At 43.9% G+C, this 18936-nt stretch overlaps 1 long non-coding RNA gene across 3 annotated transcripts in view; it reads right to left on the bottom strand.

Moving 5' to 3' along the window:
* Positions 1 to 11687: 11687 nt before the first annotated feature.
* Positions 11688 to 18936, bottom strand: part of LOC144280480 (uncharacterized) — a 59884-nt gene continuing 52635 nt past the window's right edge. For all 3 annotated transcript variants that reach the window (XR_013348882.1, XR_013348883.1, XR_013348880.1), the window contains one exon: positions 11688 to 13470. This is a non-coding gene — a long non-coding RNA (uncharacterized LOC144280480). The remainder of the gene's footprint in view (positions 13471 to 18936) is intronic.

The raw sequence follows: 18936 nt of genomic DNA, 5'->3' as shown, positions 1-18936 counted from the left end.
CAATGATTCTCTCTTAGCTTTGGGGAGAAAATTTCACTGCCCACTGTTTGCATCTCAATACAACTTCACTGTGCTATGTATTTCATTGAATTTAGTCATTCTTCTGAAAGGGTGTTCTACTGCATTTTATGGGGGAGAGTATAAACTATTGTTTTAACTATGAAGACTTGCAAAGACCTTATGACATACACTTCATAAAGGCAAAGGATCTCCTGATTTTACAGAGACGTTGAAGTCCCCTGTTGGCTATGGATAAATTCTCCTATGTCTCTCTGGGGGCTGGCTCTAGGTCTGTACGTGCAGTTCTATTAGAGTTACTGCTGTGACAGCTTTGTCCTTCTTAAGTCTCCTGGGGAGCAACATCTCAGGATCATTCAGGGCTTGGAAATGGGGAACTGTAAAATGTATTTTGGATTGGCCAATCTTTTCTTCAAAAGATACCTGACCTGGACCTCTGGTTCTCTCTGTGCTGAAAGGACAAGACCTTGAGCTGTTCTGTTCCTTGAATGAGGGTGGCCATGTTCTCTACAAGAGCCTGCTTTCTGCTCTGTAATCTAATGCATAGTCAACTCCTGATAGAATGGCAGCCAATCTGAACGTTGTCAAATAAACTCAACAGAAGTGATGGTTAAATAGGGCAATAATGTTCTTGTAGAGATTTGAACTGATAGACTCCAAAAAAGAATCAGTCAGTACAATGAGAAGCATTGAGAAGATGAATGCAGAAAAGCAGCTGGAAAGAAGGCCTGGTCATGCTTGTGATGAACAGTACAAAGATGAAGGGACCACCTCTGGGATGGGATCCTCCCAGGACCCTATCAGATGTTTCACTCACTGAAAGGTCACTGTTGCCAGATGGTCCTGTGACATGTTTCTCTCCTATTGCCCAGTAAGCTCCTGTAGACTGAGGCAGGCTGAAGGGGTGTCTGTTCCTGGAAAAAAAAAATATGCCAGGACTGTCTACTAATTAAAGATCATCCCAACAGTGCTCCTCAAAGTGCAGTCCAAGGACCAGTGGAATCCCCCCACTGTTCCAATGTGCAGGAACCAAGAACAGAAAGTGAGAGTAAGCATTTGAAACTTTACTAGGAATTTGACTTTGCTCCAACATCCAGTTTTATGGCTGTTGAATAATAATGATAATAAATTTGAGCTTGCGTTTTATAAGACTAGGGTACATGTCTGGGGCCTCAAAGATGTTTCCCTAGGTCACTTCTAGAGTGAGTAGATTTCACTGCATTTTTCTAGTAATTTATTTTTACTGTATTTTACAAAATTATCACTAGATGAAGGGCTGTAAATTATAAACAAAACAAAACTTAAAAACAAGTCCATAAGTATGGTTTTGTGAAACTCTGATTTTTTTGAATGTCAGTACATGTACACACACACACGTGGTTTTGTAGAAATATACAGCAGTGCAAGGAACCTGGGATCCCCATGTTTGTTTGTAAAATATGTCTCTGTTTTTTTTCATAAGTATAGGAAAAAACATGCACATCACTGGAAAACTGTAGTATCTGTAGAAGACCCTTTGCATTATCTGATTTTGACTCTGGGATCCGTTTTATAGCTCTCTAAACTAGTAGATAACAGATAGCTTTGCAAAATAATTCCTGTCTATAGATATGCAAATTTTGCCGCTTCAGGTAGAGGTTCAGATGACTCCCATATCCCCGTGGAAGAAGTTTTGCCTCTTTTTGCACATTCATTTCAGTATTCTTGATCTAGAAACAGGTCTGCTCTCTTTGGATTCTCTTTGAACCAGTTGTAACATCTGCCTACTTCCCTCATTGATTGAGTTAAATAAAATCTCTAAGAAGGTGCCTGGCTGGCTCAGTGGGTGGAACATGCAACTCATGATCTCAGGGTCGTGATTTCAAGCCCCATATTGGGTGGAGAGACTACTTTAAAACAAAAAGCAATAAGGAGTGCCTGGGTCGCAGTTGGTTGAGCGTTTGACCCTTGGTTTTGGCTCAAGTAGTGATCTCAGGGTCGTGATCTCAGAATTGTGAGATGGAGTCCCTTGGGTTCCACACCCAGCTCGGTCTCTGCCCTTCTCACCCGAGCTCTCTCTTAAATAAATAAATCTTTAAAAAATTTTAAAACAAAAAGCAGTAAAGAAAAAATATGCAAAGAAGGCATGAGCATTCTAAATCTGTATGAAAGTCATAAGTCTACCTTTTCTTGAGAATGATCTTTTAACAGAAGTCATGGTAAAACTTTCATGCCACCATCAGACTGTGGTGTTCATTGAGACAGACTGGTGTTCACTCTGGTGAAATGGGACCCCTTGATAGAAAGCAAAGCCTGGGTACCCAACAAGGCTGAGGGGCTTCTGCCTGGGTTCACTTTCTGCAGCTGCCATTACAGGAACTGAAAGGGATTTTGATTGTGAAAGACCTTTGTGAAAGACCAGGAACTGTCAATGATTTTGATTGCTGCCTCATAATATCCTTCCCATGCCTTATTCCTGTGATATTTTAAAATACACATCCCTTTTATTATATAGTTCAGAAAATGTCAAGATGCAATTGAAGGTAGACTAGGTAAATTAGAAGTATAAGGCTTCAGAGACAGCAAGAATGAACACCAGCCTGAGAATCAAACATCTAGATGTTAACCCAGCATGATCCCTAATTAGCTATATGATCTTAAGCAAGTTACTAACCTCTCTGGGCCTCAGATTCCTTGTCTGTACTTTGACCTAAGGTAATAGCTTGGGGTTTGTGTGTGTGTGGGGGGGGGGGGCAGTGTTACTGGAGTAACAACAGTTTTTTTCAAAAGAAAGCTTGTGAACAGTCCCAATTTGCAAAACAATGATGGGCACTCTCTCCAGTTGGGTGTCTGCTTGGTTTCAGCTCCCCACACTATGGCCTGCTCTAATTACAGAGGCACCTCAGACCCCAAGGATTCTGTAATAGCACAGCCTCAGAGACAGGGAACTCAATTGCACTAAAGTTCTTCCTAATGCTATGATGTTACAGTCAATTATTTTGTCTCTGAGTTAAACATATTTTAAAAATCCTTTGCAAAGTGTCCCACCCTTTCCTTCCTTGCCCCACCCCCACCCCCTTGCCGATTTCCAATTTTAGTTCTGACCTTTAGAGTGGTCTCCCATCCTCAGTTCCTGCAACCCTTAGGATCCACCCCATAGCTCTAGTTACATAAAACATATCCATTGTATTCTAATAATCTGTTTAATTATATGCTTCCCCCACCAGCCTGTGAGTTCCCTGAGAATACAAGCCATGTCACCTTCATTCTGGGCTACCCCTCTGTTCTCAGTATACACCCCCTGGGTTCTCTCCTCCACCCCAACAGTGACCTCCTGCTCAGAACTCACCCCTAAACCTTAGGCTCACGTGTGCAGCTACCTGCCACACAATTCCACTCATAGGCTATGTTCAAAAGCAACATATCCAGGGGTGCCTGTGTGGCTTAGCCCACTAAGCATCTGCCTCCGGCTCAGGTCATTATCTCAGGGTCCTGGGATGAAGCACTGCATTAGGCTCCCTGCTCAGCGGGGAGTCTGCTTCTCCCTCTTTCTCTCTGCCCTGCTAATGCTTTCTCTGTCTCTTTCTCATGCATGCTGTCTCTCAAAATAAATAAATAATATCTTTAGAAAAAAATAAAAGCAACACACATCCAGAACTGGACAGAGCTTCCATTCAGAATCCTCACCCCATCCTATAGTCCCATCTTGACGAATGGTGCTGCAATCAACCTGCTGCCTAACACAGAAATCCTGGATATCTCTCTTTACTTCCTTGCTACATCCAACCAGTCACATGTCCCTCCGATGCCACCTCCCTGATTCCTGGCTCCATCTGCCTCTCTCCATTCCCACTGATGCTGCCTTAGTATCCATGACCACAGGGATAATAACAGATAATTTTTTAAAAAGATTTTATTTATTTATTCATGAGTGACACAGAGATAGAGAGGCAGAAACACAGGGAGAGGGAGAAGCACGCTCCATGCAGGGAGCCCGATGTGGGACTCAATCCCGGAACTCCAGGATCACAACCTGGGCCAAAGGCAGGTGCTAAACCACTGAGCCACCCAGGGATCCCAATAACAGATAATTTTGATAGTGCTTTTGGGGTGCCAAGTGTTGAATGTATGTATGCATTTAAAAAGTGAATTAATTAATTAAGTAAACCCTCTTCATTCATTTAGCTCCTTCAATGTTCATGTCTACTTGGTAGGTTAGTGCTGTTAGTAGTTTCATTGGATGGTTAGCAAATTGAAGCCCAGAGAGAATAAATAACTCTCCAGAGCCCAAAAGTATTGGAGCTGGAACTTGAATCCCATTTTCTCAAATGCTAATACTCTAGCCCTTGACCATTTCATGAAAATTGAAATATGGCCTGGTGTTGTGTCTCTACCACCAGTCTTGTCCTTTTAAGTCCTTTCTCCATTCTTCTAGCTCAGGGCATTTTTAAAAATAGAAGTCTTATCATGTATCTTCCACTTAAAACTCTTCATTGTTTTTCCTTTGCCTTGATGTAGTACAAACCTGTTACCAGCTCACCGAGCCCTCCCCAGTTTGGACCACATTAACCTCTCTGGTCTCTTTTCTTGTCACTGTCACCCCTGGTTTCAGTCACATTGAATCATTTGCAGTTTTGAGCACAAATCTCACAGTGTCTTCCATCTGTACCCTCTATACCTCCTTTGGTCTTGTGCCTGGCAAATCCTCTGCCCCACCTCTTTACCCAGCCTGCCCCTAGTCGCACTCCAGTGCTCAGAAGTGTTCACCACTAAGAAGCGCTGTGTGAAGCTCTGTGTGACCCACTCCCATTCCCAGAGCCCCATGGATTTCCGGACACTTGTGCTGTTACTCTACATTGGAAGTGCCTGTTTATTTGTCAGTGTCCTCCACCAAAACAACCTCTCAGAGGGTGAAGACTGCTTCTGATTTATACAGTGTCATACTTCACTGTAAGTTGGGTTCCTCAGAAGCAGGGGAGGATTCCTGGCAGATGATTTATTGAGGGAGTGCTTTCAGGTGAAACCCATAGGAATGAGGGAAACCGAATAGGGCAAGGGGAAATGTCTAGCCTCAAGTTGGTCCCAGAGGGAGTTCTGGGTCTTGCTGACAGCACAGATTGTCCCACTTGCAGTGAGCAAGAGGGTTAAGCTTTTATCCCTAGCTTTTATCCGCTTGGCTATTGGTTGCTGGCAGCCCCCAGAGAGAGAGTGTGTTTGTGTCAAGGACATAACCTGGGGACAGTGCTTCTCCCCTACAGGTCTCTAGAAAAGGGTGCAGCTGTGAGTCCTTCGTGGCTAGCAGGTGGGTACACCCTCCACATAAGAGGATGTACTTACACACCCCAGCAGCTAGAATGTAGCTGGCCATCTCACACTCAATAAATAACAGAGGAATAAATAACATAACTTTTTCATTCATCTTTTTATTTCTTATTTGTTCCTGGCTTAATGATTTTTCTAGTGAATTAAATCCCCTAATCTTTCCAACCTTGCTTTTATTTAAAGCTCTCCAGTGTTTTTCAACCTTCCCTGAACTCTAACCATTTTACAGGGTTCCCAAACTTGAGTAACTTTAGTTTCTCACTTAATGTGTTTCCTTAAGTACTAGCCAAATATGTGCATGACTATTAATATTTCTACAATTTAATTAGTTGTTAAAGTCCGACTGGTCCCCAGTCAGATTGTACACATTTCTTCAAATCCAGTAGGATTTGTGGGGGGAAGTTTTCTGTCATACTGGCAATTGTGGGAAAATCTAATTTTTTAAAATTTGATTTTTTCAGATGTATCTATTTGAAAAAAAGAGCAAGTGTAGGGGGAAAGGAGCAGAGGGAAAGTGAGAGAGAAACTCAAGCAGACTCCACATTAAGGGCAGAGCCCAATGTAGGGCTCAATCCACAACCTGAGATGAAATCAAGAGTTAGACAACCAACTGTGACACCCAGGTGCCCTGACAAATTTGATTTTTAGACCATTTGTCTAAATGATTTGCTCCAGAATATCTACATATATCTTGCTTGGAGGTCCACCCAAATATATCTGTCAGTTCTCCATAATGTATATATGTGTTATTATGAGTAGGGGCCTTTACCTAGCAGTTAGCTGCTGCCTATTTAAATGGCCTAACATCAACAGCTGCCTCCCTAACTGGGAAGATAGAGAGGCCCTCTGTGGAGGGAAGAAGCTATTCCAACAAGAAGGTTCCCTTCTGCTCAAGAGAGCCAGGGCCCTGACTTTGTTCCTCAAAGACATTTTCTCTCTGGGGGAATTCAGCCCCATCAGACTCAGCCAAAAGTTAAGAACCTTCAAAGTAGAGACTGGCTCTTGTTCATCTTCACATAAAACTAGTAATACTTCACACTGCTTAAATGTACTTTCACATATAGTATCTCATTTGATCCTCACAGAAAGCACTGTGCACAAAGAATTATTGGTCCCATTCTACCCATGAGGAAACTAAGACATCTAGAGGTCAAATGACTCACCTAAGGTCACATAGCTATTAAGTGGTAGGGCCATGACTCAAACCCAGGATTTCTGATGCAAAATGTGATGGTCTTTTCAGGGCACCCGCCCTGCATAATGTGAGGCTGGCATGCCATATGCCCGCATTAGCTGTTTGTTGGGTTGAATTACCTATGGCTTCTATTATTCATGTTTGGGGCTCCCCTTCTTTAGCCTAGATAGCAAGGAGTACATGATGGGCTAGTCTGTGTCGGTTGAAGCATTGGGCCAATGAGGTCAAGGTCATTGGTTCCATTCTCAAAAGACCAGTTACTTCTGTCTCAAGATAGTAGCAAACTTAGTTCTAGGATACAGACCACTCCCCTAATTAGCCATTTGGCAAAATAGTTTGAATAGACAGGGCAAATCCATCTGTACCCTCTATACCCTCATTCTAGGGAGCATGGAAAGGAAATCTTAATATTTTTCTTTTTTTCCAGGAGAATCAGTGGAGTTACCCATAGGAGCCGCTGGGTCAGTATTCAATGACTCGAGTGGATCTAGACCCAAAATGTTTCTGAAGGAGGGGGTAAGCCAGGCTAAAATGAGAACAGGGGAAAAGGAAGAAATGACCAGCTGGGACATCCAGTCCAGCATATGTCAGGCCTTTAATTAGGAGGTCACAGGGTACATTTTCTGCTAGAGATAACTTGAAGATTTTGAGAAGTAGGAAAGTACCATGGATCCACTGGCTAAATTTTAAATCCAGAATCCCAAATAAAACCTTCACCCAAGTTCACATCTTCCATTCCTACAACTTAGCCTATAGTGACAAGAAAGAGCAAACGCTTTCTAACAAATGCTTGAAAACTGCAGAACCGGGATCCCTGGGTGGCGCAGCGGTTTGGTGCCTGCCTTTGGCCCAGGGCGCGATCCTGGAGACCCGGGATCGAATCCCACATTGGGCTCCCGGTGCATGGAACCTGCTTCTCCCTCTGCCTATGTCTCTGCCTCTCTCTCTCTGTGTGTGTGACTATCATAAATAAAAATTAAAAAAAAAAAGAAAACTGCAGAACCTTATTGCTAATAACATATATAACCATACGATTTAATGAACACGATTGACAGGCCTGTTGTACATCCACCACTCTACAACGCCCTGGGAGTGGAATGCATGAAGCCTCTGCCCTTAAGTTCTCATCCAAGGAGTAAATTCATGGTAGGGTGTATTGTAGAGCACAGATCAAACAAAAAATAAGTGCTGATTGGTGAACGTGCTCTAGGAGATTAAGGAGAAAATCTGGCTGTGACCAGATTCCTTTGGGAAATCTTCATGGAAGAGGACTGAACAGAACTGAACTTTAAACTTTGTTGGGACCTGATTCTGAAAGCAGAGGGGAGTGGAAAGAGAACTCCTCTTGGGAATCCAGTGCCCCACCTACATTCTTGGGGCCGCTTTGCTATTTCAGCCACTGCTGCGGCAACAGGCCACAGGCAAGCAAAATCTGGCAGCAGTGCAACTTTCAATACACTGGACAGCACTCAGTTTCCCTTCCTGGCATCTCTGCCCTTGCTGCCTGCAGGAACCTGCTCAGCAGATCTGCTACACATGCAAACCTGGTAGTGTGTGGAAGTTAATACCCCACAAACAGCACTTGATCAACAGGGAACAGAAGGAGTGAACTCAATGGGGAACAGCACTGATCAACAGGAAACAGAAGGAAAGGACAGATACTTCCCTTCCACCCTGCAGGCTGCCAAGTCTGAGATGCATTAGACAAGGTTCCTCAGAGGTTCCTAACTAAGATTGAGTTCTGGCTGCCCACAGTGATGATCAGATACATCAAGTCTGCATGGACTGGCTTCTCTTTCTTTGCTGTTTCAATCTTTACAGACCCCCTAAGCACCCAATCCTATTTCTTAGAATCACTTCCCCAAATTAACCACCTGCACACAAACTCTTGTTTTAGAAAGAATCTGGACTAAGGTTAAGATTGAGCTTGTTGCTTTTTCTCCACATCCCTGAAAAGTAGCTGTTCCAGAGACAGGAGAAAGTCATGCAACATGACATAGGGATGGAAGTGCCAAATCCCTCTACCAAACCTCCCAGATCCCTGATCTACCCCGTCTTTTGGCTTAGTCCTGCATGATTTCACTTCATTGAGCTCCCTGAGGCTTGAATGATGGAGAACCCCACATCTGTGTGGTACAGGACATTTTACTGAGGTGAAGCGGCCAAACCCTGTGCCCTCCCCACCCCCACCATTGTCCTTGAAAGCTGAACAGGGTTCTTGTATTCCTAAGCCCAGGATCTTGGAAAGAGAGAGAGAGCTGAACATCAGCTTACCTTTAGCACCCTCTATGGGACTCTTGTACTTACCTCCCTAAGTCCCCAGGTCTCCACACTTCCCAGGACCCCAGCCCATCCAGGGATTGGCACTTGATCAGGCTTCAGACAGCCAGGCTCCCCAGACCACTCAGCCCCACAGTGCCCTCACCAGAAAGCATGCTCAGAAGGGCCATTAAACTGGCTCACTCTGATCTTGGTTGGCAATAGGCCTGATCCTCTCTGAACATAGACCATGTTAAGTTTTGTGCCTCACAAGCGAAATGTGATAATAAGAACTTGGGGAGGATCTCACAGGAATATGAGTTTGAGAAAATGATCTAGACTGAATGCTGAGAGGAACAGGGTGATTCAACTCAGTGAGGAGGAAGGATGTGCACGGTGCCAGTGGTCCCAGTGACTCAGGCCGACTGACCCAGACCAGAGGAGTGGACCACGAAGGTTTGAATTAGGTGGAGAGGTGGGGGAGGGAAGATTGTCAGGGAGGCAAAAGAGGAGAGGATGACTAAGTAGGGTTTCTGGTAAGATTAACAAGACTAACAAGAGTTAAGATCACTTAAGGATGAATAGAGCAATGTCCAGTGAATAATGGTGGAGGGCTTGTTCTCCTCAACAATATCTCCAGCCCTGAGTGATGCCATCAAGCTAAATTTTATCCATGTGTCTGGAAGGTGCAGGAGAATGATATGGAAAGGAGGGAATCGAGGACAGCAGGAAAGGCAGAGAAGAAGGAAGAATGGCATCCGGAATTGCTGGTGGTACTCTTCCAGTGTTACCAGTCATCCCTACGAGGGCCTTTGATGTGGAACCTATTCAAGAAAGCAGTATGGGGATCCCTGGGTGGCGCAGCAGTTTGGCTCCTGCCTTTGGCCCAGGGTGCGATCCTGGAGACCCGGGATCGAGTCCCACGTCGGGCTCCTGGTGCATGGAGCCTGCTTCTCCCTCTGCCTGTGACTCTGCCTCTCTCTCTCTCTCTCTCTGTGACTATCATAAATAAATAAAAAAAATTAAAAAAAAAAAAGGAAGCAGTATGGCCTACGGTTAAGATTACTGGCCTCAGAGTCAAACCTGAGAGTCCTAGCACTGCTTTATATAGGCCAAACAACCCTCAGGCCACATGTACTACCCAGCCACAGTGTCCTCATCTAGAATGGAAAGTCAGTGAGGACCAGGACTTTGCCTTATTCACAGTGATATTCCTGCAAACTCATAGGGCACCTGGCAATACCTAGTTGCCGAATGAGTGAAGAAACCTATGAAGTGGGAATAATGTGAGCACTACTCTGTAGGCAATTAAACATCACAATAACAACATGCTCACTAGAACCAGGCTCCTTTCATCTGAATCCAGACTCAGCCACTTCCCCAATGTAACAGGTCAGTGAAGGTTACTGAATCTCTCTACACCTCTCTGTGCCTCAGTTTCCTTATCTGTAAAATGTAGTAAAAGATAATAACTACATCTACCTCAACTGGTTGTGGTGCAGCTTAAAACAAGTTAATACACATGAAATGTATAAAATAGTGCCTGCTTATGTATTTGTTAGTTATTATCATTGTTACAAGGCTTAATGGATAAAATGTTTGGCATTTTGTGTTTTTATTCTATACCCTCCTGGATGATTCACCTCTCTGATGACAAAATATAATCAGATGTTGCTATTAATATGAAATATTTTAATATGAAAACATTTTAAAGCAGATAGCTCATTATCTGCCACATTGCAAGATCTCCCTACATATTAGGTGTTATGGTTGTTGCTCTTTGCTTTTGTTGTAAGAAAATCATTTTGACCCTACTGGATCTGTAGGCTGATAATAAGGCCAGAGGTTCATCCTCAGGATCAGCTTGGAATGGGAGCAGGCAGTGGCACGCATTAACGGAGGAAAGATCCCCAGGAAAACTGCTGTTGCCATTGAATAGGATGGAGTAGTGGAAACTGAGCTGGTTGTAATGTGTCGCCGCAGGCTAGAGAAACAGCCTGAACAAGAGCAGAACAGGAGAAAAACAGTGATGTGAAGAAGTACAGACACTGAGTAGAACTTGTTGTAATTCACCAGACCAATTTCTTCTTCTGTCCAGTTTGTTACTTCCATTACTAGTCAGAGAGGCTGGTTCAATTCCTCAAGAAGTATTTACGAAATTTGTACTATTTTTTTTTTTCCAGCATTGTGATCAGGGTTGTGAGAAATAGAAAAAATAGAAAAGCAGTTATAAGGCAGCCTTGGCTCTTGGGCTTACAATCTCCTGCAGAGACAATACAGTAGACAAAAAAACTAAGATCATTGGGATCCCTGGGTAGCTCAGCAGTTGAGCGTTTGCCTTTGACTCAGGTCCTGATCCCAGGGTTCCAGGATCGAGTCCCGCATCAGACTCCCCATCGGGAGCCTGCTTCTCCCTCTATCTGTCTCTGCCTCTCTCTCTGTCTCTCATGAATAAGTAAATAAAATCTTAAAAACAAAACAAAACAACAACTAAGATCATCTATGAGTACATCCCTAAATGGACAAAACAGGTAACTGCTATAATACCTTAAGACAAGGGAGACGTTGATTCATTTTTGTTCATCCTTGCAAACGCTCATTTGCTGACTCGTTTAATAGACATTTACTAAGCAGCCACTGGGCTGAAGGTCATAAAGGATAGGAAGCTACTACATGCCTGCTTTCAAGGAACCTGTACTTTAAAACTGGTAGTGATCTGTTTGAGAGCAGTTCCAATACCACGCAGAACACCGTCATGTTTTAGAGGCTTGCTCAGTGTTAGCATTATCAGATGTGTCTGAGTAGTCCTGTGTGGCTTTCTGAGGATGGTGGAATTTGATTTGATTTGAAGGCTCTGTATAATGCACACATATGGGGGTAGGGGATGGGATGCCAAGAAGGAAACTCGAAGAAGTGGAGATGAACATGGTTTATACTTTGTTGATTCATCGATTCATTGAACAGACTTTATTTTCGGAAATATCCATTATGTGCCTTAAACAGGAAAAAGAAATTGTTCCTTCCCTCTCAATGTGTAGTCTAATGGGGGAGGCAGACAGCATTTTTTAAAAAGTATATGACTGTATGAGAAGTGTAACAATAGAGGTATGAATAAAGTAGCAGGCAGAAGGCTGTGATGAGGTGAGGTCTCAGTGGGTGACAAGGGAGCCAGGACACTACAGGCACAAGGGACAGGAAATGGAAAGCCTCCTTAGGAAGCACATTGCAGGGCAACCCGGGTGGCTCAGTGGTTTAGTGCCACCGTCAGCCCAGGGCATGATCCTGGAGACCCAGGATTGAGTCCCCATGTCAGTCTCCCTGCATGGAGCCTGCTTCTCCCTCTGCCTGTGTCTCTCCCTCCCTCTCTCTCTCTACCTCTTTCTCTCTGTGTGTGTGTGTGTCTTATGAATAAATAAATAAAATCTTAAAAAAAAAAAAAAAAAGGAAGCACATTGCAGAAGCCAGTGTATAAGGGTAGATGAAGAGTCATGGGAAATCAGGTAGATTGGTAGAGATCATATCATAAGGGCACTTAGAGGACGTGCTATGGAATTTAGGTTTTATTCAGAGGACAGGGCAATTAGTAAAAGTTTTCAGGGGAAATCACCTACCACATTTACATTTTGGAGAGATAATGATAACAGTGTCTTGTACTATTTGGGTGGGGCCAACTGGGGTTTATAAACCTCAGCCTCACAATAACCTTTATCATCTCCAGAGAGATATACAAAGTTGGTCAAGTTCACCCAAGGAGTAAGGAACAGAGGAGGCTTTTCTGTCTTACCCCAATATGCTGCTACCTCTCTGGCTGCAGTGTGGACAGGATGGGAAGGGAAGAGGCAGAGCTGTGGTCAGAATAAAAGATAGTAAGACCAGAGCGAAAGCAGCAGGGTAGACATGTAGAGAAAGAGACAGAGTTCAAAATTATTTAAGAAGTAGGCTTTCCTGGGCACTGAGTGATTAGACTAGACATGGGAAGAAAAGTGGGGAGAGGCTAGGATGACACCCCAGGCTTCTACTACTACAACTGTGTTTCTTGTGGGGTCATCCATGGGGGAGGAGCTATAGGAAGTAAGGGAGGCGGGTATGGAGGTAATGGGTGAGGCAGTTGTGGGACACCCAGTGACGGCCCCAGTGAGTGAGGGATAGACCCAGCAGGAGTCAGGAGCCAGGCAGGGCTGGAGGAAGAGACAAGCAATCTGTCAGACCAGCCAAACGGGCAGGGCCGATTAGACTGTAGAGAGCCCCGATGACAGAATAACATATGGATTCGAGTTTGAAGGCAATAAGGAGTCACTGAGTCCCTTTGATGAGGGAAGCAACATGGTCAGTAACAGCTTTTTAAATGTCAAGCCTCGAACGAAAATATCCAAGAACTAAAATGGAACTTATTTCTATCCTCCATTCTACTCTGTGGTGAAGGTAACGCATCAGGAAGGAACGGTCAGCACCTCCACACTCAGGGTAGTGCATGGGGCTTAGCAAGCACAGGAGAAGGAGCTGGCACTTGGCTGGTGTCCCCTTCCACGTGGTGCCCTTGAGACATTATCCATCATCGTTCCTGAGGTCTGCAGGCCTGCTCTGTGAGGCTCCCAGCCATGTGCACCTCATAAGGACGGTGAGGGCTCTCCTGGTGAAAGGCCAGAGGAGTCCCAGGTCCTCTCTTTGTTTTTCTTATTCCTGGTACCACCTGGTCACTGAAAGGTAAGAGATGAAAGAAAATGTTGGGCAACGAAATGGAGTAGCGAGTATTGATATCTTGAGATACTATCCTGCCACATAATAAAAATAATATTTTGGGAAAACCAGTTCACAACATTGGACAGGGTATAGTGGAGTGAGGAGAGCCTAGAGGAAACAGGGAGACCGCTTGAGAGGCCACCAAGGCCATGTGGTATTGTATGGACCATATGCAGTTACTCTGGAACAAGATAGGTGAACCATGTGGGTCCACTTATATGCACTGAGGACAGTACAGAGAACTATAAATGGATTTTCTCTTCCTTATGGTGTTTTAAATAACATTGTCTTTTCTCTGGCTTGCTTAACATAAGGGAACTGTGTATAATACATATAACATCCAAAATATGTATTAATCAACTGTCTATGATATCAGCAAGGCTTCTGGCCAACAGTTGGCTTTTTGGGGGAATCAAAAGTTATACTTGGATTTTTGACTATGCAGAGGCTTGGCACCCCTAACCCCCACGTTGTTCCAGGCTCAACTGTAATTTATAATGGACTTTCCCCTCCATTTGATCCTCACAGGGACTCTGTCAGTTGGTCTTATGATCTGTATTTTACAGATAAAACAACAAAGAGAAGTTAAACAGATTAGACAAAACCTCTTGTTAGCTTAAAACCTTGGTCTTGTGTTGAAAACCTTTGAGAGAAAGAACATCCCTTGTGCATTCCCCACCCATGCATATCCCACATCAACTCGCCTCTCTGGGACCATGATGTCTAAACATCAGAGCCTAAAGGCGCATGTGGAGGCTCTATCTTGAGAGAAGATCCCACTGGGAAACAAGGCTGCAAGCCTTAAAGCATTCCTCAGGGCTTTGGAAGGGACTTCCCACAGAGAGCTGCTTCCAGCCTCACACACAGCCTTCTGCGGGGCCCCTGTGTAAATTCTCTGTAAGATTCAGTGTACTCTGGGCTCTGACAACCATCCTCTGATCCGTACTGGATGAATCTCGGGTACACACGGTCAGAATCGAAGCAGCAGGTGTGGCTGCCCTGGCGCTTTGAATAGGAACTTGTTCAAATCACGGAGCCTCAATAGGAATAGTTTTTCAAAGGAGTGGTTTATAATTTCTCATCTGCAGCAGGAGTGAGGGGGTGGATTGGGAGGAGGAAGGAGGAAGTGCTGTTGGGGGAGGCAGGCAAAGAGACACCTTCCGGGATCAGAACATCAAAGATCAAAGGGTGGGGGGGATCCTCACTTCTGGAGATGAGAGGCCTGGGAGAGAATGCCTGAGTAGGTAAAGGAGAGAAAGAAATGAGATGTAGAAGGTGGAGCCCTCTCTAGAGATAACCAGAAGAGGTTTCTATTTCCCCACAGGAGTCTGGTATTTGGGGCTCCCTGGCCCTGCCCTCAACCTTTGCAGCCACCTCCACTTCTTCCAAGCTACCTACCGCTCCTAATCCCCACCTTTCTGGGCCTTCCTCCCCCACAGCACCCTCTCTTCCTTTCCTTCTATGGTTTATGCATTCCTACCCCATATGTGCACTCACCTGGGTTGCCCTTCCTGGATGACCCCCTACCTTCACTCTCTGTCATTGATCAGAATCAAATTTAAATGCAGAATGCCTTGTAAGTTGGACTTGAATCCAGCCCTGATTCCCCATTACCTACACCATGCTTCTCAGACTCCAGCTCGCATCAGAATCGCCTGGGGTGCAGGGGGAAGCTTTTTAAAACAGAGTGATGGGACCTCCAGTTCCAGATTCAGCAGGTCTAGGATGGGGCCTGAGAATTTACATTGCCAACAAATTCCCAAGTGATGCTGATGCTGTGGTTGAGGACCATTAACCTGTATCATTCATGTGGCCTTAATCATGCACTGCCCTGTATTGATACCTTAATTGAGTGTGTATATCATGCCCCCCAGATGAAACTGAACCATTCAAAGGTAGTGGTAAGTACTTGACTGTGTATCCTACTCCTCACCTTACCCGCCTCGTTGCAGTACCTAGCTGGAGTTTTCTGAGCAGGTACTCAGACCCAATGTAATTTATTAATTGGTATGAAGGGTTAGTCTTGATTTTTAGATAAAATTATGAAATAGTTTGTCCACAGGAGCCTCCCATGTTCCCCTCCTTTCCTTGACCAATTTGTTTCACTCACCCTTCCTCCTCCAGGTTGAACCAGAGCCCCCAAACCATATGACTATCTTACAAACCCCAAAGTTCTATCACCCGTCCCTTGGAGCCTATCAGCAATTTTTAAAAATATTTTATTTATTTATTCATCAGAGAGAGAGAGAGAGGTAGAGACACAGGCAGAGGGAGAAGAAGGCTCCCCATAGGGAGCCCGATGTGGGACTCAATCCTGGGATCCCAGGATCACGCCCTGAGCTGAAGGCAGACACTCAACCACTGAGTCACCCAGGCATTCCGGAAATAATAGTTCTTATGCCATGGGGTTCTTGGGAAGTTTTTAAAAAATTTATTTGAGGGCAGCCCGGGTGGCTCAGCGGTTTAGTGCTGCCTTCAGCCCAGGGCCTGATCCTGGAGACCCGGAATTGAGTCCCATGTCAGGCTCCCTGCATGGAGCCTGCTTCTCCCTCTGCCTGTGTCTCTGCCGCTCGCTCTCTCTCTCTGTGTCTCTCATTAATAAATAAATAAAATCTTTTAAAAATACAAAATAAAAAATTTATTTGAGGGACGCCTGAGTGTCTCTCATGAATAAATAAAAGAAATCTTAAAAAAAAATTATTTGAGAGAGAGAGGGCACATGAAAGTGGTGGGAGGGGCAAAGGGAGAGAGAATCCTCAAGCAGACTCCCTGTGGAGCATGGAAACTGATGTAGGGCTTGATCCCATGACCCTGAGATCAGGCCCTGAGCCAAAATCAAGAGTTAGATGCTTAACCAGATAAGCCACCCAAGCACTCCAGGAAATGTTTTTGAGATTTTATCTATCTATTATCTATCTATCTATCTATCTATCTATCTATCTATCTATCTATCATCTAAGAGAGAATGCATGCACAAGTGTGTGCATGCCTGTGAGCAGGGGAAGGGGCAAAGGGGGAGGCAGGTGGAGAGAGAATCTCCAGCAGACTCCATGCTGAGCAGGGAGCCCCACACAGGGCTCAGTCCCACGACCCTGAGATCATGACCTGAACCAACACCAAAAGTCAGATGCTCAACTGACAGAGCCATCCAGGTGCCCCAGGAATTAAGTAAGATGATATATACCTAAAGCACTGAGCACTATGCTTGGCACATAGTAAGCAGTCAATATAAGGTGGTTCTTTTGATGTTACTATTGTTACTGTTCTGTAAATAAAGTTTGCCATAATTCACATCTCAGAAGTGACCAATATTGATAGCTCTTTACATATTTTTTCGGGTTTCGTTTCTATATCTCTATCTCTATGTCTTTGCCTCTCCCTATATATGATATGGTGCCCAAAATATGTATACTATTTCACATATTTGTTCACATAACAAATATTCTAGATGATTCTCAAAACAGTCCTACAAAGTACATATTAATAATACAATTATAAAATGGGTATTTGATATACCCTCTCTGAAAGTGACATCTTCACATCCCAAATGTTCAAAGGAAATCTCTGGAGGCTGGAATATAGGATATAGGTCAGCAACCTTTTTCTGCAAAGGGCCAGATAGAAATAGTCTAGACTTTGCAGATCATAAGGTTTCTGTTGCAACCACCTAATTCCATGGTTATAGTATGAAAGCAACTATAGATCATATGTGAAAGAAAAAGGGTGACTGTGTTCCTATACAACTTTATTTGTGGAGATCAAAATTTGAATTTCATATAATTTTCATATGCCATGAAATATTCTTCTTCTTTTGATTTTTTCCAACCATTATTTTATTTTATTTTATTTTATTTTATTTTATTTTATTTTATTTATTTTATGTTAAAGATTTATTTATTTATTTTAGAGAGAGAGAGAGAACATAAGCCAGGAGTGGGGTCAGGCAGAGGGAGAAGAGAGAATCTCAAGCAGACTCTGTGCTGAGTAGGGAGCCTGATGTGGGACTTGATCTCAAGACCCTGAGATCATGACCTGAGTGAAACCAAAAGTCAGATGCTTAACTGACTGAGCCACCCAGGTGCCTCCAACCATTATTTTAAAATGTAAAAACCATTCTTAGATTGTAGACTGTACCACACAAAAATGAGGCAGGTTGAATATGGCCCGTGGGTCATAGGCAGCACACTAGCTTGCCATTCTGGAGTGTAGTGAAAAATCAGAGAATGTAGCGTGGAAGTAATACCTTCACATGCCCTTCCTACCTTCTCAGTAGGAAGTATCTTTTTTTCTGACCAAAATGCATTATCCTACCAAATCTGTTAAATCCTACTCAAGGTTTAGATCACACACTACATCTTCTGTGAAACCTTCCCAAAATTCCTCTGAAGAAAGAAATGCTTGTTTCCTCCCCAGATTCTCTTAACACTTCTTTTATAGTACTACATATATACTTTTCACCTACCAGAATCCCTACTAGGCCTCAAACTCCTTGTGAGTTCGATTTATTTGATGTGCATCCAGAACAAGTACACTGCTTGGCATCTAAGAAGGGTTGAACTGAGTTCCTGAGCTTCAGTCTCTCTTTTGGGGGCAAGAAAGAGAAACCCATTAGCACTAGTCTAGAGGGGAGACATGCAGGGGGTTACTTAGAATCAGGAACATTTTAAGGAACAAAATTCAGGAAGCCTCCACCAGAGCTAGAACCGTGGTTTAGAAGGCAGACAGCCAAAGACTCTCTCTCTCTCTCTCTCTCTCTCTCTCTCTCAGGCCATGTGGACTCTCCTCTCTATCTCTCCAAGTAGGTTGATTTCATTATTATTATTTTTTTTTTTTTTAACTCAGGATTTCTCTCAGTTCAAGAGCTAAGAGAGATCAACTAGCTTCTGTTAAGTCCTAATTAAATTTCTCAGATAATGTTACTGGCCAGGGGAACTGGTTGCATAGTATAAACACAAGTGCTAGAGCTTCTCTGAGCAGGTAGCCTGGGGATTATTCTCCATGAATGGAGGGAATGTGTTGGGCAGGTACCTCAAAATGCATGTAGTACCTGGGTGCCTGGCTGGCTTAGTCAGTAGAGCATGTGACTCTTTTTTTTTTTTTTTTTTTTAAGATTTCATATATTTATTCATGAGAGACACAGAGAGAGGGAGGAGAGAGGCCGAGGGAGAAGCAGGCTCCATGCCGGGAGCCTGACATGGGACTCGATCCTGTGACTCCAGGATCAGGCCCTGGGCTGAAGGCAGCTCTAAACTGCTGAGCCACCAGGGCTGCCTAGAGCATGTGACTCTTGATCTTCAGGGTCATGAGTTCAAGCCCCATGTTGGGCCTACTTAAAAAAAAAAATGCCTATGATCCCTGCTGGCTTTCTTTATCCCAGGATGGCTGGCATTGTGGTTACTTGTAAGCATCTCTCTCTTTTCCTC

The sequence above is a fragment of the Canis aureus genome, chromosome 12, assembly GCF_053574225.1.
Source record: "Canis aureus isolate CA01 chromosome 12, VMU_Caureus_v.1.0, whole genome shotgun sequence".
NCBI lineage: Eukaryota > Metazoa > Chordata > Mammalia > Carnivora > Canidae > Canis > Canis aureus.
This window is presented reverse-complemented; position numbering and strand designations above follow the sequence as displayed.